At 33.3% G+C, this 14,479-nt stretch overlaps 1 long non-coding RNA gene across 1 annotated transcript in view; it reads right to left on the bottom strand.

Annotated features, from left to right (window-relative positions):
• Positions 1-2,382: 2,382 nt before the first annotated feature.
• LOC140639901 (uncharacterized) overlaps positions 2,383-14,479 on the bottom strand; it is a 232,511-nt gene continuing 220,414 nt past the window's right edge. The window contains exon 4 of the long non-coding RNA XR_012036552.1: positions 2,383-2,946. This is a non-coding gene — a long non-coding RNA (uncharacterized lncRNA). The remainder of the gene's footprint in view (positions 2,947-14,479) is intronic.

The raw sequence follows: 14,479 nt of genomic DNA, 5'->3' as shown, positions 1-14,479 counted from the left end.
TTGTCCAATTGCCTAGGGAAATTACCCTCATGTATACCCCTCCCTTATTGCAATTTTAACTTTTCAAAAATAACATGTATTATTGCTACTAAATACTGATGCTGTCAATATACCAGTTTATTGGAAAATAAATTTATAATTTTTAAAATAATATGGTAGTGATATTTTATTAATCCAAGGCAGTATACTTTTCTTGCCACAGACAAGCCTAGTTAATATGTGAGAAACAGGAATGATAAACGAAATTTTTGGTCCAGAAACATAAAACTATATAATATAAATTTCATACATAGGACAACAGTGAACCCAGATTAACAATTTCATTAAAAATTCAGTGTTTTTCTAAATATCCATCCCACCTTCTCTGTCATAAGGTTCATTTTAAAGCTTGCTCCAATTATGGTCACAGGATGACTGGCAATAACAACCAGTTATCTGCTTCTTGAACAGCCAGAGGGAAAGTAAGTGTCTAACCTTAACCAATGCTTCTCAAATTTAATGTGCATGTAAATCACCTGGGTGGGAATTTTGTTAAATTGAAAATTAGATTCAGTAGGTCTTCAAGTTCAAAATCTTACACTATTAACAAGCTCCCAGATAAGATCAAAGTTGCTGGTGTGTGGACCACACTTTGGGTGACAAGGTTGTAATAGTGGTTCTCAAAGTATTGTCTTCTTCCAACCAGTAGATTAATAATTGGGTCCAACCTATGACCCCAGAAATTCTGGGGATGAGGCACAGAAATCTGTATTTTAACAAACCTGCCAGATGATTCTGATGCATACCAAGTTTTAAAATTACTGATCTAAATCATACACAAAAGACCTGGGTTTACTCTCATGGAAACCCAGTTGATTACCATGCACTGAGTAGCTTCAGCCCAATATACTGATTCATTGATTCACACAATCACTGGGGGCAATGAGAATATAATCATTTTCATTAGTCTTGGAAAATAGAACTTTTCTTATGGCTGGAGATGAAATTTTCCTATCCGAACTTCATGATGACAACACAATGAGAAAATGGAAGAATGGTAGCTGTAGAGAAAAATGACAATTTCCACTGGGTTCCATTACAAACCCAACAGATAAATTGGGTAATTGACCTAAGAGTCAAAATGATTCAACAAGTGTTTGCCAAATGCCAACTGCCCATCTGTATATGAAGCATTAAACTAGGTACTGTGAGGCATAAAATGCAAGATGCAATCTAAATGAGGAAGTATGAAACAAAGAACACTCATCAGCCTCATATCTATTTAACCGCAAAATAAGTGATACCAAAGTGGGAGGAGATCACACTGTACTTTTTTAAAGGAAAGAGAGGGGAAAAAAAGGAAAACTAGTGACCTTGAGAAAATGGAGCCCAAGCTGGGACTTAAAACTCTCATAAAAACTAGATACCAGGAAGGGAAAGGACAGATATTCTAGGTTGAGTGAATTATAAGGACTTGACTATAAACATTCAGAAGATAAAAAACAAACCATGCCTGCTAAAATAAATTGGGAAACTATAATGTGTTAGACCAAGTTATAGTTAGGTCAAATTATATAAATCCATCAGTGTTAGGTTTTAAAATCTGGATCAACTCTAGGAGGTAGATATTATTACCCACAGTTTAAAATTGAATCACTGGAAGATAAATTAACTTATCAATGTCATATAGCTAGTGAATGGCAAGTTGGACTATAATCTGGAAAAGCTGAAGTTGGGAAAGATACCTGGAGGTTTAAGGAAGTAATCTAGCCATGTATTAAGAAAGGCTTCATCCAAGGTAGTGGCAGTGACAATAACATGGAGAAAGAGATTAATGAGTAAATCATGAGAACACATTTTTAAGCTAGAAAACTACTAAAAGGGAAAATAGAAGCAATTGGTGCCAAATGAGAGAGAAAGAAGTTATAGGAGATAATCATGAATTCTAGTCGGAGTAATTACAGTAATACTAGAAATATACATGTTAGGAAGAGATCAGTTTGGAAAGAAAATTGTGAGTTTTGAAGTGATAGACTTTCAATTGAAATATAAGAAGGTAGAATGTAAAGGTTCTGAGTATGGGCTTTATTGTTAGATAATACAAGATAAAACTCTGCTCCGTACCATAAGACCTTAAGTGGTCATGGCCAATCTCAATTAGCCTTAGGTTTCTCATTTATAAATGGGAATAATGATAATAATACCTAACATTGGTATTTTGAGAATGAAACAAAATAATTAATGTAAAGTACTTGGAAATATTCCTTGCACATAATACATGGTCAATAAATACTAATTATTTTATACTTGTTATTATTAACAAATGACTAGATGCAATTTCAGATTTAGTAGTATAATTTATATTCGTGAATATGAAAGTTGAGATCGTAGAATGAAGAGAAGTTTGTTTATTTATTTATTTATTTATTTATTTATTTCATGGTGAAAAAATTTATGTTTAGATTTATAGCCGGCTGGACTCAGTTTACATGATCCCAATTTTGTTGGCAATATCCAAAGCATCATAGTCAGGAGCCAGTCGAACATATGCTTTCTTCTCTCCATCAGGCCTGCTCAAGGTGTTGACCTTGGCCACATCAATGTCATAGAGCTTCTTCACAGCCTGTTTGATCTGGTGCTTATTGGCCTTGACATCCACATGAACACAAGTGTGCTGTTGTCTTCTATTTTCTTCATGGCTGACTCAGTAGTTAAGGGGAACTTGATGATGGCATAGTGATCAAGCTTGTTTCCTGGGGGCGCTCTTTCGAGGATATTTGGGCTGCCTCTGGAGACGCAGGGTCTTGGGTCGTCGGAATGTAGGTGACGTCAGAATCTTCTCTTTTTTTGTGACTGTGCACGCCTCTCAGCACCGCTTTCTTAGCTTTCAAAGCCTTTGCTTTGGCTTCGGCTTTGGGAGGGGCAGGGGCTTCCTTCTTCGCCTTCGGCGCCACCTTCGTGAAAGGGCTGAAGAGAAGTTTAAACATGAACAGAGTAAAAATTATGACAGGCAATAAACCATATCATAGAGAAAATCTGAATGAAAATACTCACCCCTCTGAAGCTCACTCTAATTTTAATCAAAAAAGACCACTGACATGTAGGAATAAAACTATGACCAGCCCCATTGGAAAGGCTAACATTTATCAAGTACTTATTTTGTGCCAAACTTTAATATGTATTATCTCATCTATGTAACATTCCATTCTATTAGTATCTCCATTAAATAAGTGAGGATGTTGAAATATGGACTTAAATAGTTGTTCAAAATCACAAAGCTTACATGTTATTAAGCAAAGATCTGGCTACAGACACTCTAGAACCCAGGTGTTTAGATACTATACTCTGTAATCCAAACTGCATATTCAGAAATAGGAAAAAATACAGCTGAATGACTTTGAGTGACTCTTTTTAAATACCCTATCAAAGTGTACAAGTATGGTGGTTTGAATTAGATAATTTCTGCAATCTCAGATATCTTAATACTTTAAATTAAATTTAAAATTCATGTATGTTACTTAACAATTTTGAATTGGTCCATTTGTTTTTCAAGGAAGCAATGGCTTAGTAAAAAATTTTTATGGAGAATAAAAGTTTTAGTTGACAGAAACACATCCGAGGCCCTCTAGGCACAACTGAAATATAATTCTGTTGAAGTCTGTAAATAATAACCTACAAATGAAGACTCTAGAGAATTTTATAATAATATTTTGTGTACAATACCTTTTCTTGAAATATCTCAGTGGACTTTATTATGAATTATAATTATAATCAAGCTTCAGAATATCCCTTTGAAAGTTTTGTGTGTGTGTTTTACCATTACAGATAGTAGGAGGAATATTAATTTTTCAAGGTCATTCAAAGAGTCAGAGGCTGTAGTAGGAATAGAATAAAAGGTTTCTAACTCAAGTCATCTGATAAATATCACCATGGGTTTACAAAGGGTTTGGCAAAGAACATTAAATTGTCAGAAGAAATCACAGTTGATGAAAGAAGTAAGTATACTGCAGGAAGGTCAAAGTAAGGAACTTTGAAAGTTTTAATTTGTTTAAGAAGTTTAAGAATATTCTTACTTCTGTGCTCTCCATATGCATCTCAGTTGTTCCATAATTCAAAATAATGAAGAAATTAAGAGGAAAAACAAATCCGAAATTGAACTTCTCCTGAATTTCATATTTCTAACTGAAATATCAGTGACAGCAAGAGAAGTTCTTTCTATAACTATCTTAAAATAAATAAGAGGTATTTATTTTATGTACAGTCTTGGAATTAAATATATAAATCAACAAGTAATTGTTTTTTCAATTTGGAATGGTATAATCATTAAAGTTTGAAATATAATTAAAAATATAAAATGTAAATTTAGTTGCAGAAAGCAAATGATTTTTATGGAATGTTCAAATAAATGTCTAAAAAACAATTTTAGTTTGGTTTCATAATTTAAGTAAAATAGAAGTTAAGAAGTTATGGCAAGGAAGAAGTAATCTTCAAATATAGGATACTTTACTTATTCTATACTTAATCTGAACTACTTTGCCCTCCCTTTTATAGGACTTTCAATGGATGTATAAAAGAACTAATGAGGTAAAAATCTGACTAGAGAAAGTTGAATTGAACAAACTTCCATTTTTCTCTAACCCTGTGCTTTGACTTAATCCATCAATTTTAAAATACATATAGTGAGTGATATGGTACAAATATAGTTCTTTTACCTCATCACATTAAAGAATGGAAACATAATTTTTATCACTTTTAAAAACAACAAAAATCTAATGTATCTAAAAATCAACATAAAATTCAGAATAAAATTTTTAACAATATATCCCATGTATTTAATTAAATTTAGAAATTATCCTTTAATATATTTCACATGGTATTATGACGACATTAGTAATATAATGAGGTTCAGAGATAATGTTTTTTCTCCAATTTTCTCAAAAGGTCAGATTTGTCTAATTTCTCTGAGTTAGTTGGGGTAGAATTACAATATACTACAAAGTTATAACTTTCTCTACTATAAATAATAAGCTGTTTCTTTTTCTTTCTGTATAGATGCTTTTGAAAACCATAGATATCATCAAATCACTAGATATTTTTTCCCAAATGATATCCCAAATTTTGTGCTTCTAGCTCATTTTAACCGATGAAATGAATGTCAGATAATGAAAGGTCAAAAGTGCAGAGGAGATTCCTGAGAATAAATGTGATTGCTATCCAGTGCAATGCCCTAAAAATGATACAAAGAAATGATTCATAAGAATTATCTGAATAAAGTCATTTTTTTCACATAAAATTGTTTCAATCCCAGTCAATTTGCAATCAGTTCAACTTCTCTTGACACTCTTTGAAGGACAAGAACCATTCTGTATTTCTCTGCAAAGCCCATTTACAATGACACAGCACAGCTTATACTTAACCATTCCATTAACAAAATGCTACTCATCCAACCTTCAAAACCATGCAGTGGTGCCAAAAAAGAAAACACATTTTAATCCATCAGTAAATAGACAATCCGATGTAACATTTACTGAGAAATTTCTCTGTTACAGGAACCATACTAAGTTTTATATGTCATGGAGTCCAGGGTGGTATACAGTGGTTAAGAACACACTCAATGAAAAAAAAAAAAAAAAAAGAAAAAAAAAAAAAAAAAACCACAAACAAAAAAAAAAAGAAACACACACACTCAATGGACTCCGCCTGTTTTTGTTTTTGTTTTTTTTTTTTTTTGCGGCCCACCTCCTCCCCCGCCCCCAGCCTGGTTTTAATAGTTGATCTTACTATACTTATATTAAAAAAATTCCATGTCCAAATAAACCCTTCAATTACCTGAGAGCCTTCTCTAGATCCTCCGATAGGCTTGCTGGGGTTTTTTGCATTTTTTTGTTTTTTGGGTTTTTTTGGTTTGCATTTTTTACTTTTTATAATTCTATGCTCCCTGACTAATTCTTGAAAATAACACTAAAGTTTGAACAGTGCAGTTCAAACTGAATTCTAAGAAGATCCCCATGATTATAATTACAGCTTTTTAGTGTACCCGTGCATAAAACCCACTCCCCTTTGGTGCAGTTGAGACTGAACACTCACTCTACCATTAAACAGCATGCCACGCCTGTGATTAGATTATGCTATATGGCAAAGATTAAGAGATTCTGCAGAAGTCATTAAAGCCCTTAATGGCTTGACTTTAAGTAATCAAAAGGGAGATTGTCTTGAGTGAGCCTGATTTATTCAGGTGAGTCCTTTAAAGAGATAAGAAGCAGTGGAGGGATTCCAGATTTAGAGCAATTCAATGCAGTAGAGATGTGCTCCTTCCAGCCTTAAAGAAGCAAACATAATGTGAGATGGCCATGTGGCATGACGGCCTCTAAAAAGTGGAGTGGAGTGGTTTTTGGCTAACAATAAGCAAGAAAACTGGGACCTTAGTCTCATAACCGTAAGAAAGCAAACTCTGCCAACAACCAATAAGTTTGGAAGGGCTCTTTGTACCTCAGATGATATCATAACCGCCAACCAACACCTTGGTTTCAGCCTGGTGAGATCCTGAGCAAAGGTGCCATCTATTCCATACCCAGACTCTGGGCCCTCCAAAACTATGAGATAATAAATTTCTGTTGTTTTAAGCTACTAAATTGTATAATTTGTTACTCAGTAATAGCAACTAATAGAACCAGTGATGTAATTTAACAACACAGTTTTAAAAACATTTAGCTTGGTTTGGGACCTGGGCACACCTACATTCTCATCTATTCCATCTGTTTAGGGAAATACTTTTGTGACTATAATGCAGATTGTTAAGGCTGCCACATTAAATTTCATTAAAAGGTTATGCCTTCCCATACAAATGAATACTTAATAAGAAACAATAATGTACTTATTTTGATCCTGAAATTTAAGTAGATAATTTTAAAATATTAGTGCTATGTATTTTGCTTGATATTCTTGAAAGAAAAAAATGGAATAGAACCAACTTCAAATAAGTTTATAATCTGATTGACAAGAAATAATTATCATTTAGAAAGTGGCTTACCTACAAATATTAAACAATGCTCAACACTCATTGGCATCACCATTTTAGCTCAAGGTAATTATGCAACAGAATTTCATCCATTGAGACTTGAGTGGTGGTCCACTGGTGCTACTATATCTCTCAGTTTATTCCTTCCTGGAGTAGAGGTTTCATACTTAGGAAAGTGGCAACCATCTTGCAGCATAAGGGAAAGGCAAGACATCCTACAATTATGTCCAACATCTACCTTTACATTTATTTTAGATAGAGAAAAAAATGTATTTGTTTAGACTAATAATGGTTGAGTTTTCCATTACTTGTGGTGAAAGTTTCATAACTGCCAAATTACAATGTCATAAGGCCCTATTCATTCACATAGAGTAGAGCCTAAAATACTCATAATATGTTGTTACAAATAGAAAGGCAGTATAGAATGGGACAATCTCAGTCTCAGTTCCCATTTCCTCATCTTTATCTATGCACACTAAGCATTTAGTACATTTACTTTTAATGTACTCTCTAAGCTTAAAAAAGAATGGAGGTATCATGGCAGAAAACTTGATTAATTTGATTACATAGTCTATAAGACTTTGAAAATTAAAATAAAAAAAAAACCCTTCAGCAATAGCTATTGAAAACACTTATTAGTGTGTTTAGTTTATTTAATTGAAGGGTTTTTTGGTACTCTTTATTCTTTCAAAAACAGGATTTGAGAGGGCTTTCAGATACATGTACATTATCACAACAGGTACTGATTAGTGACTACTTAAAAGTTGAAGTTAATGGAATACATGATCAAACTAAAAATGTAATTAGAAGCACCAAAGTATTCTAATATAACTAATGCTAGTCTGTAAGTTCAACTTTTAGATTCTTAAAGAAATAAGAGTAACAAAACCACCCTTATCTCCATGCCCAATGGCTAATAATATACTAACCATTAAGAAGATGCATAATTTTTTATCTCTGAGATTGAATTTTCTCGTGATGTTTGTACATCATCTTAGAATAGCATCCATTCATTAAAAGCAACAGCCCAGTCTAATAGCCAGTTCTTTTAAAGCAAATTGAAAGGACAGTTCAGCAAATGGCTTTCGCATATAAAGACCTTATTAAATCAATAAAGAAGACATTAAAACCCTGAAAAGAATAATAGACAAAGAATATGAACTCTAATTTTTATATTAAGGACAATAGATGGTTTATATATGAAAAAAAAGTTGGCCATACTAGTAATCAAAGATAGGTAAATTAATGCAAGAAAACATGTTCTTGCTATTACTACAGATTTTAAAAATAATTATAATAATGGACTTTAGTCAATATATTGTATATTGTACTGATTATAGTACAACTTAAAGAGATTCATACATTGTCTGTTGCAGAGCAAAATGTTCATCCTTTGGGAGGAGAATTTTTCCACCTGCATTTAGAAGCCTTAAAGATGTTCATATCTTTTGACCCAGAAATTTATTTGAGGAAAACTATCCTAAGAAAATTAAAGCCAAATTTTGAGAATACTCTTTCTGTTTATAACAGAAAAACTCAGAAGAGCTATAGATGCCTAACAGAATATTAGTTGTCCTTTAAAACATTTGTTTAAAAGTTGAAATTACTTGGGGGTACCTGGGTGGCTCAGTGTTTGAGCATCTACCTTTGGCTCAGGTAGTGATCTTGGGGTCCTGGGATCAAGTCCTATATCAGGCTCCTCACAGGGAGACTGCTTCTCCCTCTGCCTATGTCTCTGCTTCTATCTGTGTATCTCTCATGAATAAATAAAATCCTTAAAAAAAAAGTTGAAATTACTTGATAAATCTTAAGAAAAAAACAACTCTGATATGCTTACAAATATATGTATTATAATATAAATATGTAAAATATACCTTTAAAGAAAATAATATGGATGTGCTTAACATGGATAAGATTATAAATATATAACTGTAAATATAGGACTTGAAATAGTGCCATAGTTAAAAAGTAGGTTTTGGGGGATGCCTGGGTGGCTCAGCAGTTGAGCCTCTGCCTTCAGCTTAGGGCAAGATCCCGAAGCTCCGGGATGGAGTCCCCCATTGGGCATCCTGCAGGAAGCCTGTTTCTTCCTCTGCCTGTGTCTCTGCCTCTCTCTGTGTCTCTCATAAATAAATAAATAGAATCTTTAAAAAAAAGTAGGTTTTGGAAACAAGTCATATGTCTAGCACATAATAAGCAATAACTGATAATGTTATTTTATGTTGGTTATTGAAAAAAAAAAAAGCCTGAAAGAAAATTAAGCAAAAATGTAGATCATTATTATATTTGGATAGTGGACAGGTAGCTAATTTTTAATTTTTAAATTAAAATTCTCCAAAAAGAGAAATGTTACTTCTAAAGAAAAATTAAATAAGGTGAAATATACAATGCTAGAAACTCATAGTTCTTCTCTCCCTTCTCCAATGAAAATCATAGTTACTTAGCTCATTATGGTTACATTTGTAAACAATTTGTTCTAAAATGAGAATACCAGTTAAATTTAACCCATAATGAGGAGTGTATACATTAAAACTGAATGTACAGTTACAAAAGTCCTTGTCCGTTACCCATAAATCAACCCAACAGAGCCTATTTCCTTGGAATCCACATTACTTAACTATGTACAACCAAAACAAAACTTACTGTTATAGGACTATGAAAATTTAGGAAGAACAGAGAATTAGTATCAAAGTTCTATTTAATTATAAATTTGGTAGTTATTGATTAGAAGCCTGAAGTATGTAGTCAAGAAATTTTGATCACAAAGTAGTATAAGCACAGCATGAGTATATTCTCAGACATAATTCTGAATCACAGTTGGGTGTGATGTGAATAAAGCTGACAAAGACAATGATTTGTACAGTAAAGCCATGTTTCTTATAGAGTGAGCATCAAATCAAAGCTGGGTTCAAAGTAAAGTTATGCTACCTAAAAAATAAAACACCAATTAAATGCACACTTATACACAGAATATGAGGTAAACCTCAGGAAAGTAGAATTCCTAGCAATATTAATGACAAGTAGGACTACAATAGAGAAACTAACAATATAGTTCTCTTTAGGCAAAGCTTTTGCAGGTTATTCAATTTTAAACTAAAAACATGCTGCAGATGCAATTATTCATGACATCATGAAGCCACTTACTGTAATTATAACATTAATATCAATTTCTAATAATTTTAGTATTTATAAAATTAAATGAGACTAAAACATTCAAATAACTATTTACATCAGTCTTGTATATAATGTGTTTGTCCCAAATGTTGCATTCTCACCTGGCCTCCTGCCTCACTTTTGCAAGGGTCTCAAATTCTTTTGAGATTTAGTCAAATAGAGTCATTGACAGAGTATGTGGATTGGCACATGTAATATTCAAAACTACAAATGATGTCAAAGTGGAAGTCACTGAATGAAGGTTAACCCCATCATTTTATGTGAGACCTTGAGATTAAAGGAATGTATCTGATGAAGATGACAGAGGTAACTAGTAGCAGAGTAGAAGCACAACCAATTCCTTCAAGGTCCAATCCAGTGTGCTTTTTGCAAAGAATGATGCATACAAGGCTCCTACATATATTTTTTTTTTTCTGGTTATGATTATTTTCTTCATCCGAGAGGGGGGAAAGAGCAATTTACACCAAGCTAAGTTTCCAGGCAAATCATAGTTCACAGGCTGGATAAGTCAAGACACGCAGGCCAGAAAAAGGTCATGAATTACTCAACTTAAAAATGTACTCAGACTTCAGTCCGTCTAATGGTATCATATACCTGCACTGTGGTTTTGTTATTTTAGAGACTTTAGAATCATCATCTACCCCATCTCTACACTCTACCACCTTGTTAACAGACATAAACCACAAGGATTATCCTGCACCAAACATAGGAGACCGTTTATAAACAAACCTCCTCTTTGACTATTGAAGTGGTGTGGTAAAGCTGTCTTCAGTTAAGTGAAGTGGACACAAACTTATTTGAAATCCTGAAGTCTCTCTAGAGAGATACAAATAAATATTTAAAGTAGTTAATGTAGGAAAAACTTCTTTTAAATTTTGAAGTACAGGGCTTTATATAATCTTTGAATACTGAGTAATACCGAAAACAGGAGCTCATTTCAGCCCCTCCTTTATTAAAACAAGCAAACAAGGAAACAGAAAAAAAAAACAAAAAACAAAATTTCCCCCAACTCAATTTGCTCCAACAGACCCAAGGAATTGTCTATTCTCACTGATCTATCTCCTAATCATTGTTTTTTCAACTCACTCTGAAATTGCTCTTTTCAAGGTCACTAATAACTTCCATTTTGTCAAATAACAGTCATTCAAGAATGACCTTCTACTCCAAATCCCAGCAGCATTAGACACAATTGACTATCTTTCTCTTGAAACACTTTTTTTGTCTTGGCTTCTGTGGATACACATTTCTTCTGTTTTGTACTTCTGCCTAAGAGATCATTTCTTTTTAGTGTGGTAGATAAGTAAGTAAATAGGTGGACAGATAAATAGACTTTAAATAAGGAGAGTTAGAAAGCTATTCCAGAAGGGGAGTAGTTTTGAAGCATAGGTAGAATTTTTAAAGGCAGTTGGGAGAGGGTATAGAATTCCATTTGGAGAGATTTATCATATTTCAGAGCAAAGAATAGAGAGATTAATAAGGACTTAATATTTACTTTGAATTCACGTTTGTTAATTAAGTTGAACTTTTTTCAAGGAAAATAACAACAATTCTCTACTGCATTTCTGAGAACAGAAAGAATTAAAATACTTCAAAGGTAGGACAGTTACACCTTAACCTTTTTTAATGTCAAGGATAAATGCAAATTTAAATGCATTGCATCCAATTTTAATTTTCCCCCAAATGATACTCTAAATAGCTCAGAAATACTATATTGTGCAAAGTAGTTAAAATGATAATTATAATTTTATTATCTTATAAAATGAAAAGCAGGAGATACCATACACATATCTGTAAGTACTAAGAGGGAGAAATGGACAGAATGTTACCTACACATGTTTAAATTAAGAATAAACTTATGAAAAAAAAAAAGAATAAACTTATGATGTATGTCTGAATTCCAGTTGACTCACATGTCACTTGAACTCTTACATTTAGTACTTGGTCAGTAAATATGTAATAAATCCCTAGAATTATACGGGAGAACACTTATAAAAAGGGTTTCAGAATACCAGAGCCCAGTTCTTATTTTCTGACAGTGAAGATTGCAATAATGGGAGGACAATCCTCATCATCTTTACAATTGTCACTTAAACAAAGGAACTGCTCTTGATTATTGAATTCAAACTTCTGTGAGTCCAATCCAACTACTATCTGTCACTGTGTTCAATATTGGTGGGCATAGGAATGACTATTACCAGGCCCTTTGTACTAAAAAGGACAAGGAAATGGCAAAGTATATAATACAAGTTCAAGACACAGTTTAGATTGAATGTACATTTTGGAAAGACAACCTTACTTTTTATTAAATGCAAAGTACACACCTGAGCCTTTCAAAAACTGGAAATTGAAATGGTTCTTCCCTATTGCCCATCTGAAATATAGGAGCTAGTTGATATGTATTATACCAAACAAAACAAAGAGATAATAGGTTTCATTGCAGCAGAATGGGTCAACCTGTTAGCCTGTTTCCCATAGGCAAAGAGGTATCTGCTTGCATGGACTTGGCTGAGTGATAAGAAGAACTTACGTGAGGCAGTCAAGACACCTCTTGGCTGACCTCCTGGCAAAACCCATTGCCTCAAAGACTCTGAAAAGACACTTCGGAGTTGATCATCTCTAAACAGAGAGGCAGTTCAGGAATCTATGTTTAGGCTATACTCCCCCTTAAGTCCCTCATAAATTATACTTAAAATTTGCAGGGTGACTTACAATATCTTTTGAGTGGAAATAATCTTCAAAAATGGTTATGAAATATAGAAAGATTAATGAATGACTTAGAAGCTCTTAAAATTAAAGTATTCTAAAGAAATAAAATTGTATAGAAATGATGTTTTACACACACATACACAATAAAGTAATCTAACTTCTGCTGGTTCTGGTTGAGTTTTGAAACAATTAGTATGATCCATTCCTTATAGCTTCTATTTTTAGTTTTCAGCCATTAGTAAATAGAGAAATGAGATTTTATCTTATTCTACCAATAATTTAAGATTAATATAAGACTGTTACTACCAGCTATCATAAACAAATCAGATTGTACTAAATACCAATTTAAAATGGGAAGTAGGTAAAAGCTACACATAATCAGGGGCAGTCTCTGAATGTAATCAGGAAGAGTTGGTGATTTCTATATCATTTCACAGATTAGTACTCTTCATACTTACCATGGTTTCTTGCCCACCCCCCAAAGTTAGATACTTGACTTTATTAGCAAACCAAAAAGGGTTTCATCTCTCAGAAAGGTTGCTAAAAGGTGAAATGACTAATACATAAAGTCATGCTGCTGTTTAATTGATTTATGATAAGAAATGTGCCTCTCTTGGGGTCAGCGGGGTGGTGGCATAACCACCCAGTCAGATGTAGGCAAGAGCCAATTTCTACTTAGACGGATTCTTGTCAGGCAAGAGATCAGAATAAGAAGAGATATTAGTGCAGGTAATTATGACATCCAGCTGAGACTGGAATGATCTTGCCAATGGGACTGGGATACTGAAAATCCCTTGAATATGATTCTTTTCCCTTAGATAATGACTTGATAGGCATTGCCAACATTTTGATGTTTTTTTAAGCCACAAATGAAAAATCTGCTCTTTAATTGATATTGTCTCTTTAGACGTGGTTATCATATTTTATTTAGTAAGAATCTAGTTTTACTTGATTTTGAGCCTTTGTCTTTTTTAGCCTATGCACACCTATCTAAAACAATATGTGCAACCCTCATAAGGTGATTGCCCTTAAGAAGCTCCTGAAAAACATTCACTCTAGTCCTTAAGAGTCCTCCATTCCAATACCCCACTGAAGAACATAGTGCAAAGACCTTTACGAAGATTGCATGGAACTGTAGTCATGTTTAAAAATTGAAGGGCCATGCTCCAGGTAAAGTCTTGACATTTTCATGTCCTTTTAACTTACCTATTGCTATGAACTAAATTGTTGTCCCTATAAAATTCATATCCTAAAGCCCTAATCCCCAGTGTGATGGTATTTAAAAATGAGACCTTTGGGAGGTAAATAGGGTTAGATGAAGTCATGAGGGTGGCACCCTCATAATGATACTAGTGCCCTTATCAAAAGGTACAAATAGAAAGGCAAGCCTGAATGTCTTACAAATATTGGTAATATATTTATCTGGCAAATAATGTATATCCAGAATATATAAACAATTGTTGTCCTGGATTAATAATAAAAGGGAAAAATCCAATAAAAAATGGACGAGTTGAAACAGCTTACAAAAGTTCTATAAATGGTCAATAAGAATATAAACATGTGTCCAACATCATAAAGCATCAGGAAATGCAAATGAAAACC

The sequence above is a fragment of the Canis lupus genome, chromosome 9 (genome assembly GCF_048164855.1).
Source record: "Canis lupus baileyi chromosome 9, mCanLup2.hap1, whole genome shotgun sequence".
Classification (NCBI taxonomy): Eukaryota; Metazoa; Chordata; class Mammalia; order Carnivora; family Canidae; genus Canis; species Canis lupus.
The sequence above is the reverse complement of the archived record's forward strand: the minus strand, read 5'-3'. Positions and strand labels throughout refer to the sequence as shown.